The 26,976-nt window shown below is 41.0% G+C and overlaps 1 protein-coding gene across 8 annotated transcripts in view; it reads right to left on the bottom strand.

The window, feature by feature from the left end:
* Positions 1-23,777, bottom strand: part of apba1a (amyloid beta (A4) precursor protein-binding, family A, member 1a) — a 60,066-nt gene extending 36,289 nt beyond the window's left edge. For 2 of the 8 annotated variants that reach the window (XM_017452256.3, XM_053674347.1), the window contains exons 1-2: positions 23,373-23,776; positions 3,958-4,088 (exon numbers count right to left, since the gene is read on the bottom strand). The gene's annotated coding sequence lies outside the window, so the exon portion shown is untranslated. Of the gene's footprint in view, positions 1-555; positions 822-3,957; positions 4,089-21,780; positions 22,015-23,056; positions 23,346-23,372 lie in introns of those variants that run through there. The other 6 variants (XM_053674343.1, XM_053674342.1, XM_053674346.1 and 3 more) reach the window with 6 other exon arrangements.
* Positions 23,778-26,976: the final 3,199 nt, after the last annotated feature.

Below are 26,976 nucleotides of genomic sequence, written 5' to 3'. Positions count from 1 at the left end.
GGTACTCTATAACGCATGCTATGCGACTGTACGTTTCACTTCGTCACGACGAATTCAGGTGAATTTTGATCTTGAAATATTTACGTTATGTGAAAGAAGCTATTGATTGGCTATTAGCAATATTTGTACATTTATATTGCTGTTTTTTGTTGTTCTATTTTACTTTTGGTGAATTAAAAACTAAAACTATTTGTTTTGATAATATTGCTGCCGGAGACTATACATCCAGCTGCGGAGGTGCGGGATCCACATAAAAAGGTATCAGAATGCAGGTGTGCTATATTTGAGAGCTGCTAGAACTCAGGTGTGCTATATTTTAAAGGCTCAAATTAAGCTCTGCTTAGGAAAATAAAAACTGCAACAGCACATTCAAAGGATTTTGAAAATTAATTAGCCTACAATTTTATGTTGCCACAGACAATAGTGAAATCTGTTATGTAAGGACTAACACATGAAATCCCATGCTGCTATACAAAAGTAATTCTTTTTGTATAACAGCATGGTGGGGGGGTGGGGTTGGCACGGTGGCTTAGTGTTTACACATTTGCCTCGCACCTCCAGGGTTGGGGGTTCCATTCCCGCCTCTGCCCTGTGTGAGCGGAGTTTGCATGTTCTCCCCGTGCTTCGGGGGTTTCCGCTGGTACTCCGGTATCCTCCCCCAGTCCCAAGACATGCGTTGTAGTCTTAGTGGCATTTCCAAATTGTCCGTAGTGTGTGACTGTGTGTGTGATTGTGCCCTGCGATGGGTTGGCACCCCGTCCAGGGTGTCCCCTGCCTCGTTACCCGAATCTCCTGGATAGGCTCCAGGCTCCCCTGAGACCCTGTATAGGATAAACGGTACAGAAAATGGATGAATGGAGAACATCATGGTCCATAATGTATTATTCCACTTCTATGACAGTGACTTGCCAATTCCAATTTTTGTATTTAATAACGAATGGCATAATCACACTTTTGAATGGTTTATAGTTACATATAATGTTGAATGTCCATGAGATAAGCTAGTTCCTGTTATCGCTTACAGTACAGCAATGGTAAACAGCTGTTCCCTCACCAGCCTCTTCTTTTCTCTCATAAAGTTAACGAGACCATAGACACAGCTTGTCATTTTACAGAGAAACCGGAAAAGCATAACCTCTTAGATAATGTGGCGCGTCCATCACACCGTGTGTGACTTGTATAGGAATCCCTGTGTATGAGGTGTTACTATAGAAACAATAACACATCTATGATGTTACAGCTAAAACTATTGTGTAAGCTGTGCTGTTGTACAAAATTAATCCACACCTTCCGAGTAATCGGATTTATACGACAGATTTAATACACACTGAGAAGGAAATGAATGCGGCATATCATCTGCCATCATCTTAACGCTTAAAACCCAAGGAGACACTGGGAAGCGGATTGTGTTGGGGTTATTATTTTTTTCCCTATGAGACAGCGGCACAAAGACACATGTGAGGCTGTGGAACTGGTTATGATGCTGAATTCATAGCCTTGACAGAGATGCACAGAAAAAGAGATTCTTCAAATGACAAATGAATTCTCTACTGGCCACAGAAACCACTCAATCATCAGAATAAAGGCCTGAGCAGATTTCAGAGCACCACAATAAAGCCTGAGAAAGTCTGTGTGAAAGATATTATTTCAGAAGAGGAGACAAGTCATCACACACACACACACACACACACACACACACACACACACACACACACACATCACTCGGAATAGTTAGGACTCCATCTGTCCACATTCAAGGCCCAAAGCACTTCAGTCCATGCATATGGTATCTGTGTGAGCTGTATGTTAAGACAAGGGAAAGACAGATCATTAAGAGGTGACACATTCAGGACCTCCCGGCGTCAGCTTGAGCGGTCAATTATCAACACAACCCGGCTGTCTCTCTCTCTCTGTCTGTCTGTACAGGAAGATATGATGAGCATGTCTCCTTGGCAGCAGGCCAGATGCACTCTGTCTCTCCTTTATCTGCTCCTGTTACAGTAATGAGGCTGCAGTCGCTCCACCTCCTGGTGTATGAACCAGCTGGCAGCTCACCCAATGCATATTCCAACCCACTTATCCCCAGTTATATATTTGATCTTTCCAAGGTTACTGCAGACTGGACTATAGCAGTCTGGTTCTGGCTTTTAAGCCTTGTTCAGACTTAATATTAGAACTCATCTTGTGCAATCCGATTGCATGTAAGCCATCCGAGCCATTCGCACCTGTAATTTTCAGGCATCAAGTCTTTAGTGGCCACTTGTGATCACACTTTGTGATGGCTAGATCTGCCACAAGCTGCACAATAGGACTTCAAGACCAAAAAATGTGTTTATAGTTACCAGATTTCCGATATTAAACTGTCAGGCCTTTAGCTGATGAAAGCTAAACTCACATAGGAGTATAAATACAGTCATGCACATAAATATTTGGACATCGGAAAAGTTATTGTTATTTTAGCCGTCCACCCCAGTATATTGGAGCTGAAATTAAATGAACAGTGTGGAAAATACATCATTTTTTCCAAGGGACCAAAAGTAATTGGACAATCGGCTACTCAGTTGTTTCATGGCCATTTATGTTATTCCCTCATTATTTCACTTACAAGTAAGCAGATAAAAGGTCTAGAGTTGATTCCAAGTGTAGCGTTTGCATTCGGAACCTGATGCTGTTAACTCTGACTATTTCCAAAGAGCTAAGGGAGCTCCTTTACCTCAAATTGTTGTTTACCGCCTCCTATTTTTTTTTTCTTTTCTTTGTTATTTGTTTGACCTTGTTGTGGTGTCATCTTCTTGGTCTGTCTAACCCCTGTGTACATGTAACCCCTGCCCCCTGTTACACATAAAAATGAATAAATAAATAAAATGTTTAAAAATGCTGTAATATATAGTTTTACTGAAAATTCAAAGTCAAGTGGCTTTAGTATCATTTCAACCGTATACAGCTGATACAGTACATGGTGAAACATAAACAACGTTCCTCCAGGACCAGGGTGTGACAGAAAACAACACACAACTACATGCATAACCCCAATTCCAAAAAAGTTGGGACGCTATGCCAAATGGAAATAAAAACAGAATGCAATGATTTGCAAATCTCATAAACCCATATGTTATTCACAACAGAACATAGAAAACATCTCAAATGTTTAAACTGAGGAAATGTACCATTTTAAGGGGAAAAAAAAAGAAGGTAATTTTGAATTTGATGGCCACAACACCTCCCAAAACAGTAACACAAACCCAAGAATATTACTGATCTGGAGGCCATTGCTCATAAAGAATGGGTTAAGATTCTTCAGGAACGCTGCCAGAAGCTATGCATCTTGTTTGCAGCAGGTCATAACAGCAAAAGGGTGTCAAGTAAGTACTAAAGAAGCTTGCCATGAAGGGGTGGAGTAATTTTGCTTTTGTTTGATTTGTTCATTGCAAACAGCTGAAAGTATGTACATTTTGACAAATAAACTTGATTTGCAATAGGGTTTAATCATTTTGATTGCAACTGATCATATAATTATACAGTGCATCCGGAAAGTATTCACAGCGCTTCACTTTTTCCACATTTTGTTATGTTACAGCCTTATTCCAAAATGGATTAAATTCAATATTTTCCTCAAAATTCTACAAACAATACCCCATAATGACAACCTGAAAGAAGTTTGTTTGAAATCTTTGCAAATTTCTTTAAAAAAAAAAAGAAAATAAAAAAGCACATGTACATAAGTATTCACTTACCCAGTAGCCTCTTTCAGTAGTTAGGTTTTGGATTTCTTTTCTAGAATGTTAAAAATTTCTGTCCTGTCCAAAATTCTGGAATTATCACGATATTATTTTTGCTACAGCACCCACGCCGTCGTACTGGCTGGATGCACAAAATCAATCAGACTTTGATGGCAAAGAGAAGGGAAAGATACGCTTTCAACTCACTCCTTGTGTGCAGGCTACAATAGACACTCACCTCCTAGGCTCATCTATCCCGTGGGTTATCCAGGAAGAACGCAATGGAGGTTTGCTTTTCTCAGAGGACAGAGTGGACAGCAGTCTCTCAGCTCCAGGTTAGTGCAGGTTCGGACACAGCCACACATTTAACTGTGCACAAACAGAGACAGGATTTAAAGTCAGAGGAGCAGTAGTGGCGCTGGAGTACAAAATGATGGGGAAGAACATCATTGGATATGGATTAAGAGTGCTGAAAATATGTTCAATTGATAATTACTCTATGTCTAATTTAAGTTCTGCTTAAATAATTCACCAATCAGCCATAACATTAATACCCCTGACAGGTGAAGTGAATAACATTGATTATCTGATTACAGTGGCGCGAGACTAGGAGTGGGATATATTAGGCAGCAAGTGAAGTCAGTTCTCGAAGTTGATGTGCTGGAAGCAGGAAAAATATGCAAGCGTTAGGATCTGAGCGACTTTGACAAGGGCCGAATTGTGATGGTTAGACGACTGGGTCAGAGCATCTCCAAAAGCGACAGGTCTTGTGAGGTGTTCCCAGGATGTAGTGATTAGTGTAGTGACGACCAAGGAAGGTGGTCCAAGGAAGGATAACCAATGAACTGATGACAGACAAAACGATGTTCTGCTGGGAAACCTTGGGTCATGGCATTCATTTGGATGTTACTTTGACATGCATCACCTATCTAAAGGATTGCTGCAGACCAAGTACACTTCATGACAACGGTTTTTCCTAATGGCAGTGGCCTCTTTCAGCAGGATAATGCGCCCTACCACATTGCAAAAATTGTTCAGCAATGGTTTGAGGAACATGACAAAGACTTCAAGATGTTGACTTGGCCTCCAAATTCCCCAGATCTCAATCCAATCGAGCATCTGTGGGATGTGCTGGACAAACAAGTCCGGTCCATGGAGGCCCCACCTCACAACTTACAGGACTTAAAGGATCTGCTGCTAACGTCTTGGTACCAGATACCACAGCACACCTTCAGAGGTCTTGTGGAATCCATTCCTCGACGGGTCAGAGCTGTTTTTTGACAGAACAAAGGGGACCTACACAATATTAGGCAGGTGCTTTAAAAGTTATGGCTGATCGGTGTATATTAAAGCTTCTCTTCATTTGCATTCACCTCACTTCCCCAATAACAACTAAAACAACATACTTTGCACAAGCATGCATACCAATTAAACACGTAGAGTTGTGCACTGATTCTGACTGCTAGGAAGGTGTTGATTCTTTTTTTTTTTAAAGCAGGTCTGACAGTAGTTTCAGCTACAAGGCAAACCACAGGTTTACATTACATGCATTTTTTCTAATATGCTATTAAGCTTTGGATTAAATATTTTAAAGCATATTTTATGCAGAGACATCCAGCATGTAAGACATCTTCAAGCTTCAGTGTCGCCTAAATGCTGCAATTCAAATCAATTCTTCTGTTTCTAGGGTTTACTACAAAGAAGCCCCCTCTTAACCGCGATCACTTAATGTGTTTATATTTACAAAGAATTGGATCAACTGAGATCATTAGGCAATAATACAGGAGGGTAGGAACAGAAATAACTGCAGGAGTTGGCTGGCACGGTCAGAATTTCTGTTGCAGTGGGCTTAAAAAAAAAAACATTCCCGTGCACAGCTCTAACCTGAAGCACATCTCTCGCCACAGTGCATCTTTATTAATTAATAGCACATCAGGAAGCCAATGATTGCGACTGAAAGCATTTTCTAGTTCTCTGCAGTCTGCAGCTGGGTTGCAACGCTCACTCAAGAGACAGCAGCAGCTCTGGATATCTACAGAAACCCAAATTAACCAACAGCCCTACTGTTACAACCAGTCACTACAGCTGGAGACACAGCAGGGAGCTAGAACTACAAATTTCTAAATGTTGGGGAGAAAATATTCGTTTCTATCCAGCTCGTCTTTACTGTATGTGCAGTTATTTTGTCCTGTTTACCAAAAAACTCGCTTACAATGAAATTTTCAGTCTGAATAAAGTATGGTTGCATTTATAATCCCTTGGTACAACCGGGCGGCTGAGGCCCAGGTGGTGGAGCGGGTTGTCCACTAATTGTAGGGTTGGCAGTTCGATTCCCCGCCCACATGACTTCACACATCGAGGTGTCCTTGGACAAGACACTGAACCCCAAGTTGCTCCTGATGGCGCCTTGCATGGCAGCTCTGCTACCACTGGTGTGTGAGTGAATGGGTGAATGAGACACAGTGTAAAGCGCTTTGGAACCGCTAAGGTTAACAAAGCGCTATATAAGTGCAGACCATTCACCATTTAGATAGATCTAAGACCTGCTAGATCTGGCTGATTTCAACATTGCAAAAAGGTTTGTGTACATTTTCGGTCACCAGGGATCAGGGATAACACCGTCATCCTGCCTCTGGAATACTCAACAAGTCAGCAACAGTAGCTTGCAGGTAGTCAGCTCAGTTGCTGCAAGGGTGTGAGCATTGGACCAGTAATGATACGAACAGCTCTGATACCAATATGGCATCTCTAGTCACCCTATTTCTGACCACTGAATAGCCAGACTGGTTCGAGCTGACAGAATGGCTACAGTAACTCAGATAACCACACTGTACAATTGTGGCGAGCAGAAAAACATCTCAGAATGCACAACACTTCGAAACTTGAGGTGCATAAGATACAACAGCAGAGGAACACGTTGTTTCCATTTCTGTCAGCCAAGAACAGAAAGTTGAGGCTGCAGTGGGCACAGGCTCAATAAAAGTGTAAAGTTGAAAACTGGGAAAAACGTAGCCTGATCTGATGAATCTCCATTACTGCCGAGGAACACAGATGGTAGGGTCAGAATTTGGCGCCAACAGCATGCATCTATGGACTTAACAGTCCAGGCTGGTGGAGGTGGTGTAAAGGTGTGGGGAATGTTTTCTTTGCACATTTTGGGCCCCTTAATTCCAGTCAGTCACCGCTTGAATGCCACAGCCTATTTGAGTATTGTTGCTGACCATGTGTATCTCTTCATGGCTACAATTTACTCATCTTCTAATGTCTACTTCCAGAATGATAATGCGCCATGTCACAAAGAAAAAGTAATCTCAAACTGGTTTCATGAACATGACAATGAGTTCAATGTTCTTCAGTGGCCTTCCCAATCACCGGATCTGAATCCAGTAGAACATTTTGGGAACAGGAGATTCGCATCATGAAAGTGCAACTGTAAATTTTGTAGGAATTACATGATGTAATCATGTCAACCTGGACCAGAATCTCAAAGGAATGTTTCCAACATCTTGTGGAATCCACGCCATGAAGGACAGAGGCTGTGTTTGAGAGCAAATGGAGGCCCTACCCAGTATTAGTATAGTGTTCCTAATAAAGTGCTCCATGAGGTGAGATACTGAGTTCCTAACACAGGTAAATCCAACATACATGTTATGGGCATGTGAATTTCTAAAGATCAAATGCAACTTGCGCAGCCACACGTCCTACGAGAGCTTATAATACAAGACAAAACAATCTGTTTGTATGAAAATGAGGAGTATGTAGTACAAATGGAACTTTCAAGGTGATGAGCATGTGTACATCATGCTTCAAGACACTCCCTTCGCTGTGATTTATAGAGGAAATTTATAAATCCAGCGAAAATCAATCCTGAAAATCGTACACATTTCGTCAGAAGAGTACATTCATCTGCATAATTCACCTTTTCGTAGACAGGACTACATGTTCAAAGAAGCAAATAAAACAAACCCTAGAGAAAACGACAGTACTTGCTTTTAATTGTGGACAGAGAGCAGGCTTGAAAAACACTGGGAGTATTCCTTCAACTTTTCATCTGACTGCTTTGGTGTCACAGCATGAGCCAATTAATTTGAAACGGACAAGTGTAACATATTTCAGTGACTGAGATAAAAGGATCAGTCGTAGCCTTAGCCACGGAAAGTACACGGCTTAATTTCAATCTCGAAATAAAGATCATCATAGCATGGTTTTATAATCTATCAGTTATATATTCATTATGATATGAAATGTAAAATGCACCAGTTCCAGAGCATGATTTTTCTTCAGAAAAACTAAAACACACACACACACACTAAGACAAAGAGTGCTATGCTCTCAGGCTACTGTCAGTATCTGGGCCAGAGGTTCCCACACGCCTGTCCTTGGCTGACAGCACCATTTAAGTTAGTGCCATGTCCAAGTCTCCTACAGGCTATTTTTCATCCACCAGTTAAAAGCACCCCTACCTCGGGTGTGGACGTGTGTGTGTGAGTGATGGATGCATTAGTTTTCTTTCACTGTTCATTTATGTTCACATAACTCACATGAAACATGACAGTCTAATCACATGCATAAATGTTATCAGCCATGAAATAGTTTCCCAACCTCAAAAAAAAAAAAAAAAGAAAGAAAATCGGTTCCTTTTTCGGTTCCTTTTTGCTCCCCATTCCAGTGACTTCTCTGTTTTCAGAGAAGCTGTGCTGTCCTTTTGCTTCCCACTTGCTGACTCTCTCCCTCACCAATAACGTGATCTGACAGCGAATTGATGCTCTCCTAATGTGCCGAGACATTTCTGCATCGTTACTACAATAACTCGGATTTTGTTTTTCAAACTCAGCAGCTGAACTGAATAATAGTTCATCACCGAGTTCCTGTCTGGCCCTTTTCGTTTGCGCTTATTCGACTGATAACCGAGGGACCAAAAAAAAACCCAAAAAAAACGATGACTAATAGTTGCGTAATGGAGAAATCGGCAAGATTCGAACACAGGGTTGTGAGACCTTCGTGAACAAATAACAAATGATTAGATCGGGTTTCTTTCTGTTAAAATGACGTATTTCACTTAAATAACAGTGTTCTGGAAATATCACCAGTGGGTCTTGTATAGGTTTACAACACCCTCATCAATGATAATACACAGATTGGATTGGACTGATTCTCTTTTCTAATTCTAACAACAAACTTTTTTTCCTAGTCATCACTTGAAGGTTTAGACACAATAGATAGAAATGAAAGCATTTTCTAATATTAGCAGCTATGCAGTGATCTGGAGAGAGAGAGAGACAGAGATGGTGTACTATTGCAAATGTGTATAATGACTCCCGATGGTGCTGTATGTGAGGAAGGGTGATCTTTAGGTTGAGGAAAAACATACAACAGCACAGACATATTCTCATCCTTATCACACACTATCATTGTGTCATTAACCTTGCTGTTCTCCTCAAACCTGGCACTCTCATCAATAACAAGATCACGTCATTGGGTGGGGTCGCGGCTGCAGGAAGGGATTTCCAGCTAGATGTGTTGAAATGTACTGACGTCATTCTTTGCAGCACACGTCTGCCATTAAACTAAACAGAATTTCCAATTCAAAAGTGTAGAGACATACAGTCATGTGAAAAAATAAGTACACCCCATGCAAATTATTGCTTTTTTTTTTTTTTGGACAAGCAAATATTTTCATGAAAAACAGTGCCTGTTAACAAAGTTGATACAGTTGAGCAAAACCACAAGGAAAATGAGCTTTTTCAATCCTTTATTCAACTAAAATATCAATAGATGTGATATTCTTCTGTGAAAAATAAAGCACACCCTTGGCCTCTGAAGCTAGTATTACACCCTTTAACAGAAATAACTTCTAGACGTTTTGCATAATTGTCCACGAGGCTTGCTGGAATTTCTGACCACTCTTCCATGTAACACTCTTTGTGATATGTTTGAGGGTTTTCTTGCGTGTACTCGGAGGATCAAATGTTTGCTTGTCCAAATATGTCAAAAGAAGCCAACGATTTCCATGGGGTGTACTTATGTTTTCATATGACTGTACATAAATACTTTATACACAAATCAACACACCTTATGTAGACGGTAGTGCAGTGATTTTGGTATGACCGATCTAACAAGCAGAATTCTCTTTTTGTGTATTAGCAAAAATGTAATACCTTATACAGGGTGTGACTCATGTCTTGCTGTATAGATATAACATCGACAAATATAAGAGGATAAAGAAAATATGTGATGTAAAAGCAAATACAAAATATAACAAACAAATGTCTTTTCAACAAACAAAATGCTTTATTATAAAGCTACTGGATGTATAATTTGAAAATTTGACATTCTTTGGTAGTAAATTGCTACTGCAAGCTAGAAAATGTTATCATGTGGGTTGTGCTGCACTGTGCTATGTATGCCAAGTAATACGTGCTCACTGAGAATTGAAGGCTGTGTCCCAAACAGCAAACGCACATTAATTACTATGCATAAGAATTATTTATCTGTTCTTATACTTTTGCTCACCTAAAATTGGGTGGTCTACAGGAAAGGTTCTATGTTTCATGTTGTTTAACACATCGAGATGTAATTACCAGAAAATAAAAGCTTGTCTCATATCCATCTTTTGATCTCAAACCCAAATGTCTTTGGAGTATAGCGCAAACAAATGAACAGCTCTGGCCGTTGCAATAGTTTCGGAGGGGACCGTCATTATTTGATATTCAGACACTGAGAAAACTGCGGTGGGGAAAAAAAAGCCGAATGTAAGACCATAAAAGTAAAATCTCAGCCTCAGATTAAAGCTGTCGCTCCAGGATTTTGCGATTGCAGAAATCAACGCAAACTCGAGGAACGTACACCAGATTTTCTGCACATTTGGGCCAAGAGGCGTCCTGTGACATCATCACGACGCGCATTTAGCCAAAGCCCTCTTCGATTCACGTGCGTTGAACATGAGTACAGCTAAAAGGTCTCGTTTACCAACAAACATCACTACGAAGAACAACTTCGTGCAATTGCGATTTCACCAATTCAAGTAGTTTTCGCAAAAAAACTCACGCAATTTTGAAGAAAAAAAAACAGCAAAATCAAGCATTTTGGGCCACAACAATCACAAAAAAACTCAGCGAAATCCTGTACAGACTGGTTCCCCATTAAAATCACTCTTGCGTGTACAGTACAAATGGTATCACTGCATGACACATTTTGCACTAAGGTCTGAGATGGTGCGTGTGCCTGCTTTGCGCCTGGTGGCTCTGGATGATTGAACGTCTTTACCAACCTACTAAAGCACGAAGTCGAAGCACTGATCCAAACAAAACAGCAGAGCAATCAGTGAGAAACATCACTTTTACTTCTCTATTTATGACCAACGGCAATGAACAGGGCTTATTCGTTTATAGCATGTACTCATCCTATAGCATTCTTATTCCCCTGTGTAATGGAAACAGTGCATTTTAAGAACCCAGACAAAGCTCAGAAAGTGCATCAAAGAACAAACAGCTCAGCCAGACTGCACCATCAACTCACCCATTATACTGAACGAACACAGTTCATATGTGCCCATTTGCTCTGGAGAGCTGTCTTGGGGCAGTGAGGACTACAAACACACACACACAGAGCATTAATCCCCTTCACATTAAGCAAGGCTAATCTGAGCCAGAGGCCAGCTCAGCTCCCAGAGAGCACTCACTGTCTCCCAGGCACACCCGCTATCATGTGGGGCGACCTTTGCAAACTCAGGAATTTATCCCAGCATGCCACACACACCCACACAACGTTATTTTTATGAAGCTCTGTGTTCAAATGATGGGTTGAAAGTAAAACTTTTTGTGTGAGTAATGCTTATAAGACGACATTATCATTAAAATACAAAACAACAAAAAAAGCCTGTCAGACTGCGAGAGAGACAGAGAGAGGGAGGGGGAGAGAGAGAGAGAGAGAGAGAGAGAGAGAGAGAGAGAGATACCTGTCCTCCTACCTATATTGCATGCGTTTGGGACAGTCCATGTGATTAATACACTGCCAACACCATCACTGTCTTCAGCTGCATAATTTCCTCATTCATCAGTGCCTCTGAATATTTTCTACCCCCAACATATTTACCATTTGCATGTCAAATACAGAGGAAGGTAAACATCACTTTTTTTCTAAGCCACAGAGCCACATTGTGCATATTTAATGAACCCTGCTGATCATGAGTGAAGTGAAGAAAGCAATTAATCAGTACAAATAGCACACTGTCGCTCACTTCAGTTATGTAAGCGCACACAGTTCAGTGACGCCGGGTAGAAAAGTGAGGAATCGAAGGTGATGTGTTCGACCTACAAAATCATGAAGCTTCTGAATCTGAAATATAAGCTCAACTCGCATGACCTAGCCAGAGTGAACTGTTCCAAACTTCCCATTAAGCACTTTGTATTGCTGCTTGTACACTCTGTGTTAATGCACCGTGTCAGAGCTGCAAATAAAGCTGAAAGTATTCAGAAAGCTTACCGCTACACATGAATGCACAAGTTAAACCTAAACCAATGGTATGTTTATTCAAAAGTCCCAAAAATTCATTATAATTTAGTAATTAGGGCAGCACGGTGGCTTAATGGTTAGCAGGGTCGACTTACACCTCCAGGAGTGAGGGTTTAAAATCCCGCCTTCTCCCTGTGTGTGTGAAGTTTGCATGTTCTCTGGGTGCTTCAGGGGTTTCCTCCGGGTACTGTGGTTTCCTCCCCCAGTCCAAAGACATGTGTGGTAGGCTGACTGATATTTCCAAATTGTCCGTAATGTGTGAATGGGTGTGTGATTGTGCCATGCGTCCCATATTTTGATCATATTTGACATTTATATTCCATATTTTACCAAAACTTGAATATTTGCTTTAGATGGGAGTTCTGCACTGTCGAAACACATTCTTTGTCCTTCCGGCACAAACATACTTACCAATCCCACACTAGTGAGAGCTCACTGAAAACGTATAAATTTCATATATACTATATGAAAATTAAAAAAAGTTAACTGATTTCTTTGTCTTAATACATCATGCAAAACTGCTGACATGCGACTGTGGTCATTAAAGTGCACCTATTATGGTTTTTCAAATATTACCCTTCAGGTAGTGTGTTATAGAGCTGTTTTTGAATGTAAAAAGGCTGCAAAGTTTCAAAAATCAAAGTGCACGACAAACTGACTTTTTGACTCCCAATATAAGGAAGCGATTCTGAACAGCTGAAACGAGTTGTTAGTAATTCCACACTTACTTCCTGTACTAACCTACTTAGGTTTGTAACAAAAAACCCCACCTCTGGTCCTCATTGGCTGCTCGCTGACAGCGGTAGACCAATCACAACAGACTGTGATGTCTTACCAATCAGAGCAGAGTATGCTCTCTGAAAGGAGGAGTTTAGAATGAATCCTTTAGAACGGATCATTTAACGAGTCGTTTGTGACACTGGGGGAAAAAATGGTGATGCTGCAATTTAAATTATGAGCACGTTAAAGTGTTTTTTGACCTTGGATGCATGTAAATCTTTTGCATGAGACCTTTAAAACAAAATTAGGCATGTTTCAGAACCGTAATACGTGCTCTTTACATATCCCCCATTGGTCCTTCTCAATCATCTCTGAATTTGCTACATCACTCTCTCGTCTCCACCAATAACTGGTGTGTGGTGGGCGTTCTGGCGCACTATGGCTGCCGTCGCATCATCCAGGTAAAGGGCTTTGAGTGTCTAGAAAAGCGCTGTATATATGTAACTGTAAAACTGTAAATAACACTTCAGTGAGTTTTTAATTCCACCTGCACACAATCACTTCCCATTTCTACACAGTCATGATGAGACAGGCAACACAGGCTGCGTTATATAGAACAGCCAAAGTCATTCTGGCACCAAGTTAAGTCCACAACACAAACACAACGCGCTTTATAAAGCTATGATCAGCACTGGGAATTAGTGTTCTCGCTCATTTTGATATTAAAGCTGTGAAAATAACCTACATATGTGCAGTGAGGCAGATGGTGTTTTGAATAGCCCTGTCAAAAGCCCCACTGGACTTTGGCTTTAATACAGTTTCACTAAAACAGTCTCAGTATTTCCTAGACCACAGTCTCCCTTAAGAAGCATCTGAGACAGATTATTTCTTGTGTACTCCAACAAATCCCTTTAGCTTAAGATCCTTTTTTCCCCCTCACTTTTCACAATCTGTCATCAGCTTTTTGGGGGATTTTTTGCCACGTAAGTATATCAAAATAATGAAAATGTGCTGTTTAGCATTACATTTATTTTATATAGCGTTCAAAGAGAAATCGTGAAGCGGATTTATTTGCAAGCAGGTTATTTAAAGATTACGATTATTAGGTTATTTAGAAGGATTTTAAAGTCTCTCACCAGCTTTAATTATGAGTTAAGTGGAGTTGGTTGTAAACTAATAAGGGGCTGTTGTCAAAGTGTGTATCATTAAATGCACATTCAATACAAATATCAAATCAACTTTAACGAATTGTATATTTCATTCATACTGACACAATGAAGATGAAAATAACTTAATTTACAAAACTGAGGTGAAGTCCATGCATCCATCCATCTCCTATCCTACACAGGGTGACCAGGAGACTGCAGCCTATCCCAGGGAGCTCGGGGCATGACGCAGGGGACACCCTGGACGAGGTGCCAACCCATCGCAGGTCACAAACACACACTCACACACCATGGACAATCAGGAAATGCCAATCAGCCTACAATGCATGGCATGTCTTTGGACTGGTGAGGAAACCGGAGTACCCCGAGGAAACTCCCAAAGCACGGGGAGAAGATGCAAACTCTGCACACACAGGGCTGGGTCGGGATTCGAACCCCCAACCCTGGAGGTACGGGGCAAACGTGCTAACCACTGGACAGATGTTAAAATTTTACTTAAACATGGATCTAATTATGAACAATTTGATGATGGTTCCTTGCTAGATAGAGAAGATGCTAGATTCGTAAAAAATGACATATTTCAAAAATGAATGGTAGATACAGATCTGTCTATAAGCAATAACTAATGGGAAAAACTTAGTAAGGCATAAAGGTAAGGCACGAGGTGGAATTTGATGGAATATTGGTAGAACACCTGTATTTGTCTGAATTAAACTGGGGGGTGGGAGGGGGGAATAACGCAGCTGCAAAAAGTATACTTTGGCTTGCTTTACACCGAGTCGAGAGGTTGTTTGTTACACCCGTAGACTTCCTGCCCTCTGCTCAATGGATGTTCCGAGAGATGCCTCTTCTAAACAAAAACTGTTCTTCTGAATTTAGCAGTTCCTCTGCTATTTGTTTTGGAGCAGTGACTTAATTGCCTTATTAAGAATCCTTTTTCATTTTGTGCATGAGAAAATGACATTTCTAATTTAACACAGGACCAAACTGATTTTTAGAGCATCTTCCATAGAGTTAATAGTCTTGCCTGAGCATGCAAAACACGGTGCCAAAACAAAGCACAGGCAGATGGCCATTAATCGAGTGGAAGGGATGTCCGGCAATTCCAGGAGGATGCGTTGGTTCCTCTCAATTCAAACAATCCAGCAGGTCTTCTTCCACAAACCATTAAACCAAAGTATGCTGATTTCTGCTCAGCACTGAACGGCAGCCTGACACCACTGTTCTCCCACCCTTCTCTGACCTGTGGTGTGTCCAACCTATTTTTACCTTGGTATTACAAATCATGCTACAGAGAGCAGCAGCAGCTCGTGAACACAGATTTTGGGGGGGCAGGATGACATTAATAATGACATAGCCTCAAACTAAATGGAGTCCAGACACCATCACAGTGACTCACTAATGCTCCAGGCTACTATCTAGAGAATTTTTAGCGCAATCCCAAAAACATACAGTCATCCAGCATCCAGTCTAGCAGCTCATTTTAAGAGGTTTTGTACCATTGTTTAACTGAGTTTGACACAACAGGTGAGGCCCTGTTGCCATTAGGCAGGGTTGCCATATTTCTGCAAAACTTCCAGCCCAGCTACATCTCAAAAACCAAAACATTCAGGCATTGAAAAAAGGGAGAGACATTTTTTCTACTTTTCCTTAGCCTTCACATGAGGAAACAAGGTCACCATCGTGCATAGACATTTCTGATGTAGGGACATTATCCACTCTATAATCTTCCTTTCCCTTTCCCAATCTTTGCATTATATCTTTCAATAGCAGTGTTTCAATCCTAGAGATATTGCCTGCAGTTACACTTTGACTTTGTTTGTGGAAATGTATTAGATTTCATTCCAATTATACCATGGTCTGTCCAAAAACTCGATTCTGATTGGCTGGAAGGTTCAAACCGTATAAAGCACAGGTAGTTCCAGTCAGTTTAATCACCGTTCTAAAATAACACGCTGCCTATAAACAACTGTAACCGTAGTAACACACGGTTAAACTTACAGCTTCGTTATTAGTAGAGACACGGCACAGACGCAGGTAATTCACACACACAATCTCTCGCTCTCTCTAATAACTATTTATAAGAATTCATTCAAATAAATGCACTGCTTTTTCTGTGTATGATTTAGAGGGGGCAGAATTCTAGATCTAAAGACTCGTATATAAAATAAGTAATGAAAATTAACCGTTATTTTTATCCTTTCAGTCAAATTTTGTGCTGCAAGCATCAATCGCAGCTTTAACTTGTCAATGCTGGCAAGTGACCATGGCATACACGGGATAATCCATGACTAGAAGTGTGTTATGATTTTAATGCACTCTGCAGAGGCAACCACCAGACAGGGTAGTTTCCTCCATGTCATGCATTAAAATCGTGATCCCTGCACTTAAACAGGCCTCTATTAGCACTTGTTGCACTTTCAATTTGTGGCCACTAGGTGCAATAACAACTCAACAGGGCCTAAACTCCCTCTGTGAAGCTAAATCCTGAGGAGCAGCAAAGTGAGTAAGGCACTAGAGCGAGTAAGACACAGTGTTAAGACACTAAGCACTATGCCGCGGCTTCATACCGTATGGAAATCCAGCTGAGAGGAGCAAAGACACACTTGACTGGGTTAATGATGCTCCAAAGTCTTCAGATGTTCACTGGCCCTTTCAAGGCATGTTGATCCAACAGTTCAATCCAGATGGATTCAGATTTTCTGATGAAGAAAACACCATCTAATCAGCATGTTAAACCCTGCCTTGATCGTGACATTGACTCATGGACCAAAGCACCAGCAAAATCTAACGCGTTCCTTCGGCCATTTTCTCCCAGTTCTCAAACTGCTGACTTCCAAGGTCCAAATAAAAACTGATAAAAAACCAGTCCAAGGTTGCACGTAGCCTCCTTTATTATTCAACTGCACATGGTTCACATCGCTGGTTTCATTTCGGAGCCGGCAGACACAATTCACCAGCCTTTGCTTAAAAATTAATATGGCCTGCAGCCTTCACATCACACCATACCATACATCACAAGGGTGTACCCATGTGATGCCCATCACACACACTTATTTATTATTATAGAATGTGTTCATAGACTTTTATCACCATAATATTGTAGCACAAGTGTGGATTTGTACTGATTGTAGCTGTGATTATAATGGCTTTGTAGTATCACGCTCTTTCTTTTTCGCTTACCTTTGTTTTCTTTTCCTAGTGAAGACGGTATGCTGATGACACGACCCACACCAACCACATCTTTAGAGACTCATCCAAAGCATCAATCATTCTGTGATTGATGAAAATGTTTCGTCCAATCCATGGACTAAATACAGATAAATAGCCAAGCAAAAAGGACCATCTGTCTGGAAAATCAGTAATATCTATCCGGGAGGAAATAACACTATCTGAAAAGAACTAGTAGGCAATTGAGGTTGGGTTTTTTTTTTTTTTTTCATGTGAGAGGGAAGAGAATCAATGGCGTTACTAAACAAGATGGAAATAAAATCACAGAGTGCCACATGGATTCCAAAGATGGAATTTATGTACAACAATGGCATTATGTATTATTGAATAGCAAGCAAAATGCTAGGGTTTTTTTTTTTTTTTTTTTTACAGCTCCATTCAGTTTCATCCATCCCATCCATCCATCTTCTACCGCTTACTCCTTCTTCAGGGTCACGGGGAACCTGGAGCCTATCCCAGGCAGCATCGGGCACCAGGCGGGGTACACCCTGGACAGGGTGCCAGTCCATCGCAGGGCACAATCACATACACAATCACACACCCATTCATACACTGCGGACACTTTGGACATGCCAATCAGCCTACTATGCATGTCTTTGGACTGCGGGAGGAAACCGGAGTACCCGGAGGAAACCCCCGCAGCACGGGGAGAACATGCAAACTCCACACACACAGGGCCACGATGGGAATCGAACCCCCGACCCTGGAGGTGTGAGGCGAACGTGCTAACCCATTCAGTTTCATTCCTCCTGAATTTTTTCACACGAATAGCAGAACTTATTAACTTATGGATGCACAAATTCAGACTCCAGGGAAATGTGCATTATGAAAAGAGATACTGGTGCCATTTGTGTTCCCAAGACTAAGACACTTGCTAGAATGTATTCCCTTGATTACACATGATGGAATATTTCAGTGATTGCAGTCTCCTTAAGATATGTGTTTTAGCATTCAGGCATTTATTCAAGACTTGGTTTCAAAAGAATAAAAATGTTTTAAAATGAGCAGCGACCACTTTTTAATATATCCCTCCAGGGTTTTGCGATCACAGAAATGAACGTAAAATCAAGCAAACTCTGGAGGAGCGTGCGATTTTTCAAAATTACGTCGGATTTTCCGCAGATTTGGGCCAAGACGAGTCATGTGACATCATCAGAATGTGCATTCAGCCAAAACCCTCTTCGATTCACATGCTTCAAACATGAGTACAGCTAAAAGGTCTCATTTACCAACAAAGTTCACTGTAAAAGACAGTTGCAACTGCAATTTCCCTGATTCAAGTAGTTTTCTGCAAAAAAAGCACAAAGAACTGCATCGCAAATTTCAAGCTGCAGCGAAATCGAGCATTTTGGCCACAACAATCGCACAAAAACTCTGTATGCACTGACATATTTCTGCTAAAGACAAACTGTGTTCAAACCAAAGAGCACCAGGGTTGCCAGGGCCACGGTTTAACAGCAAATTGGACTTGTTTTGGAACAAGGTTACTGGTGGGAAAAAAAAGCAAGTCAGCAGGTGATGGTTTTTTTTTTTTTTGTATGAAAAAGGCCTGTGGTCGCCAAGATCTTGTTTTATACTGAAACACTGGAATTAAATCTAACCAAATTTCACAAACATAGGCTCTGACAAACAAAGAGAAAGTGTAAGTGTGGGGATTGTGGAGTGGATAATAGTCAAACCATAAGGTGATTTAAATAGTCAAATCATTTTAAAAAGGTGTTTTGCAGATACTGCAAATCATGAATGTGAACTATGAAGAAAAAAAAGAAGAAGAAAGCATCTCCCTTTTCAAAACACCCAATTTTTTTAGGTTAGTTTCAGATTGTTTTGTGCAGTTTTTGTGATGTAGTTCAGTTCAAAATTTTAGCTAAAACTTGTGCAGGACTTTCTAAAAAAAAAAAAAAAAAAAATCAAAATCTGCCATCTTTTGATGTGGATGAGCTGTGAATCTCACACTCCTCATCCTGTCTCAGCACTAGGCCAGTTATCTCGGCTAAGCCACATGGCTACAGGCCATAAAAGCAGAGCTAGAGGAGAAATTTTCCATCTTTGTTCATCTGCCCACAAACAAGAACTCATTTCAAAACATTGACAGCAGAGGCAAGAGAACAATCACACTGAAGGTCCTCCTCAAGGGAAATTCGATTGGAGCATCACCTCCTGAACCTTCCACACAAAAAAACCCCTAGGAATGTTTGCCAGTGGGACCGAGCAGAAAGCACACAACCTCTGTAAACACCCTGTGGTACAGACAGCCATGTCACCTGCCTTCCAGACGTATAATTGTGGGCTGCCATGTCACGGGAGCGCGGACAAGAAATCAATGTGGACTCCAACTGAAAGGCAAACATGAGAAATAGAGGGCTTTCAGTCTTGATTTCTCCAAGGGCCACATGCAAATTAAACCTGATCTCAGATTAAAAAGGAATGTGCAAGATAAGGCTTAAGGTGCATTCAGGAAATGTCTCAATGTCAGAGGGTTGCCATTTAATGCACTGTCTGAAAAGTGGTGAAATAAAATCATTGCTTATGCATTTCAGTTTCAAAGTGAGTATGCAGGAGAATCGATTTTTCTCCAGGAGCGAGTGCACTTCACCTCGGTACTAATTTGGCATTCGGGTTTTTTGTTTTTTTTTCTTAAACAGATGTAATATTGAACGGTAAATGCGTATAATATTATATTGAGGATATTTCCAAAGGTGTTGTTTGAAAATATCATTAAATATCATTCTTAACTTGTATTTTTCCCCTAAACAGCCCGAATTCGACTGGGAATAATTCTATTCAGACTTGTTTACTAGTATTTGTCCGTTCACTGGATTGATTTATTGACCTGTGCCTTGCTCTACAGACTGCAGAACTGTCAAAAACAGAAAAGCACTTCATGTGGATAATTGTTCGCATCCAGCGAACACCGATTTCATCACCGATATGAATGTTTTTAACAAGTATATCAACATTTGCTCAGTGAACGATTTCAGGATCAATATATGGAGGTGGAAAACCCGTCATTTGTGTTATACCGTTCATACAGAGACATAAATGACATACTGGAGTGTGATTTCTCAATCCTGTCTCACTTAAAACCCATCGTACTGTTAATATACTCTACAGTACATTTAAATAATACTTTTGGCGAACTACCTTGAGTCTACATTCGTCTGGTATTAAGTTTTGCATTTCTCATGAAATCTGTACTCACTGATCAGACTGTATAGTGAAATATTAATGAAGACCCTACTAAAATGTGAATATTACATTACATTATGTAAGCCAGACTTGACAGTGAGCAATGTTGTCCAGGACTTAATCCTTTACTCACCTTTTTGTTTCAGCTTTCAATTTCAGTTTATTTTTTTAAATGGATAATAATTTCATGTGTAATTATTATTTTTTTCCAGTTACTTCATCTATTCATTAGTCAACTATTAGCTTAAAGGGTTCACATTGTGCAAAACTACATATTACTTGCTTCCCCCCCTCACAAGTTCAAATTGGTAAATAGACACAATGTATCATACCTCACCCAGTGTCCACAGTACATACAGAAACTACTAGCTTTATACTCAGAATGATGAGACAGTAAGTTTATGAAACTTAGGAAACTCTGTGGAGCACATTGTCAATTTCTTTAACAAAGCTATCAAACTATATAACAGCCACAACAACCGCAGCACAACACCCACCCACCCTGTTGTTGGTTTTGATTCGAACAGGTCACATGACTAAAGATACCTGACTGTCTTTGAGTATCTCCGTTTTTTCGGTCCACACTACAACGCAAAAATTGCGTTTTCAGATTCATCCACTTGGGAGACAAAAACACCGTCTCAGTGTGGACGGAAGGCCAAAACGTAGAGGGGGAAAAAAAAAAGAAGTTTTCTTAAATTTATCCGGATTATGTGGACTTAGCCTTCAGAAGCTTGAATACCATCTCATAGAGATAATAATTAAAGAACAATTTTATGCTCAAAATTCCGTATTCAAACAAATCCAAGGATGTGACATTGCTGAAGTGCTTCTACTGTATGCTTCTTGTGGTACCTGCAATTGAATGTAGTTATAAAACCCTGAAGTCCTTTATCCTATTTTACAAGCAAAAAAATCACTTTGATGGCATACCAGTGGCTGATCCTGACACTCCTCTCTCTCTGGACCTGCCTTATACCTCTTCTGCACTTGTGGCTCGCTCTCTGATGGATTGTCCCACATGGATACTCTAATGATTTCCCAAAACCAGTTTATGACCAAGTCTCATGCTTGGATAATGTCACCTGGATACTGTAGACTTTTCCCTGCACTGCTGCTGTTATCTTAAAGACTGTTATGCACATATATACACTTACTACAGTTTGAATTTATAGTATACAGCTGTTTAAAACTAACGATTTATAATCGGTAGCTTAGTGGTGAACATGTTTTCCTCGCACCTCCTGGGTTGGGGGATCAAACCCTGCCTCTGTCCTGTGTACGCAGAGTTTGCATGCTCTCCCTGTCTGCTTCAGGGGTTTCCTCCTGGAACTCCGGTTTCCTCATCTAGTCCGAAGACATGCGTTGTACACTGATTACACTGTGTGCGCGACTGTGCCCTGCCACCCCATCTAGGGTGTCCCCTGCCTTGTGCCCCGAGTTCCCTGGGATAAACTCCAGGCTCCCCGGAGACCCTGCGTAGAATAAGCAGTACGGAAAACAGATGGACGGATTTATAATCCTATACTATCCGGTGTCACTTACAGCATTTTTCCCCCCACCGTCTCTTTCCTCTGTTGCATCTGTGCTGCTCATTACAGATCTAAATATAAATCTACGTCCGGGTTTTCCGTAAATCATCTTTGACACCGTAAAACTCCTTTAAGTTATCTACTACAAAGATGCAGCAGAGCTAAATTTGTCTCCACTCATCTCCACCAGAATATACAGTCAAATCAGCCTGTTGGAATCAGACTTTTAGAGCGGACTGAGATGTTATTTGCGAAAGGGCGGGTCTGAGCCTACTGTACAGAACATCTGCACCACATAACCCTGGCTAAATCATTTCTTACTGCGACATCAGCATCCTGTGCACTGGCAGCTGACATCCAAGCAAGAAAAATCACCTAGATGCGATGTTGTGTGTAAAAATAAATAAATAATAATAATCGATTGTTCCTAACGCGGTGGTGTTGCAGCTTCATGTCCAACATCAGCAGCAGCAATCAGGAGGAGGAAAAGCGACTGATGCTCCATCCGGCATCGGAAAACACACACACACACACACACACACACACACACACACACACACATCTGCGTAACGAGATTCATGTCAAGGATCTGTGTTTTGGAGGATTTCCGATTCACGCTGAATGGCGATCACCGGTTCCTGCACAAAAACACACACATCCAGAGGCTATGGACGCCATTCAAAGCCAGTGGACATCCAATAATAATAATAACAACCCTTACAAACCATAAGACTATTGCCTCATTGCTGTTTTCTTGCAATCTTAATCTTAATCAACGCGGTTTGTGCATGAATGACGAATGATTTCTCAGCCTCTGACTGCGCAAATCGCGCGCAGTCACATCACCTTCAGCTTTATTATTAAATCCCACTCTGTAGCCATTTGTATCTAGTGGTTTTTTTTTTTTTATTATTATTATTCAACATTCGTGGCAGTTGAAAGTTCTGATTCTGGCTGAATATTGTGGGCCTCATTCGGAACTCACCTGCATTACAGTCCCTCTGTGTGATACAGTAAATAAAGTAGGAGCTGCATAAACAGGGATTCTCCTTTTGTTTACATCGTCAGCTACATGACCGCTGCGTCTGCGACTGCGACTGTGTAACAGCTGCTAATTAAAACTAATCCTCATGCACGCGCAAACACACACGCGCACAGAGAGAGAGAGAGAGAGAGAGAGTGGACATCATGTTTCTCCTCTTTTTCTCAGGTTCCTCGTTGTGCACGCGCCGTTATTCACACACACACACATACACGGAGCTAAAAACACACACACGCGTATAATCAGTAGCATCTCTCACCTGTGCTCGGCTGCCTGTTATTTCAGCAGTGTAACGGAACACGAGCCCCGCCCGGCTCCACCACCATCTTCCTCCGTCCCTGCCTCGCGCTCAGACTGACGGCTTGGTGGGCGGCGCAACGTGACGTCACATGCCTCCGACTCGATCCATACGGAAAGCTGTATTGTACTGTACTGTACACTGGGGATTATTATGAATGAATATTACATCCAGAAGTGCAATGCGTCTCCACCACACACACAATTATCCCCAAATAGACTTCACTTCACTAATAAATGTCTTCACCTGCTCAACAAGAAAACCTTGAAGTGTTGAAATTTATGACGCTTTTATTAATGTCCGTCCATCCATCCATCCATTTCATCCATTTTCCATACCGCTTATCCATCACATGGCACAAACGCACACACCTGCACTCTATGGACAATTTGGGAATGCCGACCAGCCTACAGGGCATGTCTTTGGACTGGGGGAGGAAACCAGAGTACCCGGATGAAACCCCTGAGGCACAAGGAGAGAATGCAAGCTCCCGGAGGCAGGATTCAAACCCCCAACCGCAGAGGTGCGACCCAGATAAAAAAGAAAACAATAGAATCCCTAGTAAAATTTGTAAATTTGGTTTTAATGGTTATAATGGGAATTGTATTGGTTTTAATGGAAACTGTAATGGTCCCTGTGGGTCTCTACTGGTAATTTGTTGCCTTCTATGTGGCATGTTATGTCTAGTGAATACCATTAAGGACCAATACAACCCCTTTGACATTTGGTTTAAATGGTTAACTGATTCTAACGTATTTGTAGGGGAAACCATTAGAATCTCTGTGAGGGTTTCTATTGCTTTTTTTTTTTTTTTTTTTTTTAGCAGGGGAGACAAATGTGTTAACCACAACGCCACCATGCCCCCCCCCCTTTACAAATGTCACATAACGTGTTTTTATTTCCTTTATAAACCTGTATAGATTGTGTTTCTGTCATCCTGTTTCACTTTTCCCCTTTTAATTTAAAAAGCAACAAAAAAAATCCATGCTGAAACTATACTAAGGTTAAAGATGAGGTTTGTAATTGTTTATAAATCGTTCTACTATAATATGCACGTGCCATTAAAGTTACCTTACAAAATCTGATTATATGCCATTAAAGTTACCTTACAAAATCTGTTATAGCTTGCTGTCACGCAAACAGATCTGGTTAGTTTCTTTATTTTAAGGCTTCTCTTTACAAATTTCCAGGCCAGAAATTAACTACGCCCCTTGGTGCAGCAGTGATACTCAGCTCTGCCCACTTTCCTTAACACCGGTGGTTCTAGGCAGGGCCAAAGTGGGCAGTGACACTGTGTCAACAAATTTGGACCCCACTCCACTGTGGCCCCAATGGGGGGCACAAAGGCTTAGTGGTTAACACATTTGCATTGCACCTCCGGGGTTGGAGGTTTGAATCCCATCTCCACCCCATGTGCCCGGAGTTTCCATGTTCTCCCCATGCTTCAGGGGTTTCCTCTGGGTGCTCCGTTTTCCTCCCCAAGTCCAAAGACATGCACTGTAGGCTGATTGGCAAATCCAAATTTTGTGTGTGTGTGTGTGTGTGTGTGATTGCGCTCTGCAATGGGTTGACACCATGTCCAGGGTATCCCCCACCTTGCTCCCAGAGTTCCCTGGGATAGGCTCCAGCCTCCTCCACGACCCTGTGTAGGATAAGCGGTATGGAAAATGGACGGATGGATGGATCAACCGATTTCTAAGCGCAAACACAATCACGTTTGTTTTTGTTAAAATGCATCTAAAATGAAAATGTTGAATACTTTTTTGAGAAATTTCAGCAATATTACACAATACTGTAATGTCATATATTATAATATTGTAATGTAATATAAAGTACTGAAGTAATACTGAACGTCGGCACGATTCGATTTGGCTGCAGCTACTCACCGCTGTGCCGACATTCCGTGCAACAGCAAGAATGCGAGTGAGATATTGCTTTTAAACAACAGCTCTATTCAGAAGAAATTTATATTGAGCAACTGATATTTCAGACACAATATGGTCAAATATTTTGCTCATTTTTGCTCCGTTAATGGAAATATTTCCCAATGAAACAAGTGGATAGAGCATTACATGTTGCCATGCAATGTACACACTGACTGACAGCCTTTAGTACTGTAAGTATAATAACAAGTTCAATGTCACAAACTAATGCTAGGAATTAGAATTTTATGTAGAATTTGTGTCAATTTGAGTTTTATGTAGAAAAGCAGTGGGATACAAAGAGTGAAATGTTCCTTTGCTGTTATACTAAATATCAGCACTCTTGGAACCAATTAAATTAGTGGATCAGAACTAACTATTGTACAATGTGATGTAACCCGTAGGAAGGGTCAAGTACAGAAAGATATTCTTGACAGAGAATTTGTTTGTCAGCAGAAGATAGCAAAGTAGGGATCCAGAGAGTCACCTTTCTTTGGTAGAATGTGAGTTTGAATCCCAACGATTCAAGAGGGCATAATTGGCCGTGCTTTCTGGGTAGGAAAGATGCATTTCCTCTCTCCTTTTAATTAGAATGACAACAGCTTGTGAGTACAGAGGAGGGCAGTTGGCGGTTTCCTCCGAGTGTATTCCGCTGTCCTGTGGCACAACATGAGCAGACTGTGTTTCGTAGGAAGACATCTGAGCACCTCCACCCTCCCGGTTTGTTAGCCAGCATGTGATAGGGAAGAAATTGGTAGTGTGGGGGAATTGGCAATGATTGTAACAACCAATTAGGAAACTTGCTACAAGCATTACATTCTTCTTGCTGCTGTACTTTTTATAACAGTCTTGAAGTAGGGACTTCTTCATTACACGATGAAGCCAGGTCAGCGTAGTAATCTCTTCATGGTGGATGTACATACTTTGGTCTTGGATGAGTTGCTTGGATTTTGCAGAAAGTCACTGGCTGTTTCTCAATTCTAAGAACGCATAGAACGGACTTGTGTCCTCGTGAAGACGGGTCTTGCCAGGCTACCTTGGAAGAATAAACTCTGAAGGACAGGAGGACATAATGTAGAACACATCTTTGCATGAATTGAGATGTGCTGCAGTCTTCCCGTTGCGCAATGGACCGTCCCAGCACATTTCTAGTAGTGGGACAGGGTCCTCGTCTCTTCAGCGCTCCCTAAGTAATATGTTTCGGCTTGTCAATAGATTTATTTTTAAATGGCTGATTAACCAAAAGTTAATTAAGCATGTTTTTACATCGTAAGCTCTCTGTTTGCAACTGCGACCTCACGGTAACTGAAAACTAACTAAGCTAACGAGTTTACCATTACTTCAGGAAGGAAGCTAGCATAGTTTAATTAAAATACTTCTGAAGGATACATTCGACGAACAACCTCATATGTATCTCAATCTAAATGATATATCAAAATGCTTACTTTTTAGATAGTATATTTAGATTTTTTAGATTCTTGTCATTAAAAGGATGTTAAAACTACAGGTATGGGTCAGGCTTCCATCATCCGCCATTGTTTTGCCGCAATGATTTCTGGGACCTCAAGCAGGTTAGGTGCGGTCAGGTCTGCATCCTCGATATCAAGAGCAAATGCAGATAATTTCATGCGTACCCGGTACTT

The sequence above is a fragment of the Ictalurus punctatus genome, chromosome 22, assembly GCF_001660625.3.
Source record: "Ictalurus punctatus breed USDA103 chromosome 22, Coco_2.0, whole genome shotgun sequence".
NCBI classification, from domain to species: domain Eukaryota; kingdom Metazoa; phylum Chordata; class Actinopteri; order Siluriformes; family Ictaluridae; genus Ictalurus; species Ictalurus punctatus.
Note: the sequence above shows the minus strand (reverse complement) of the source record. Positions and strands in the feature narration are given on the sequence as shown.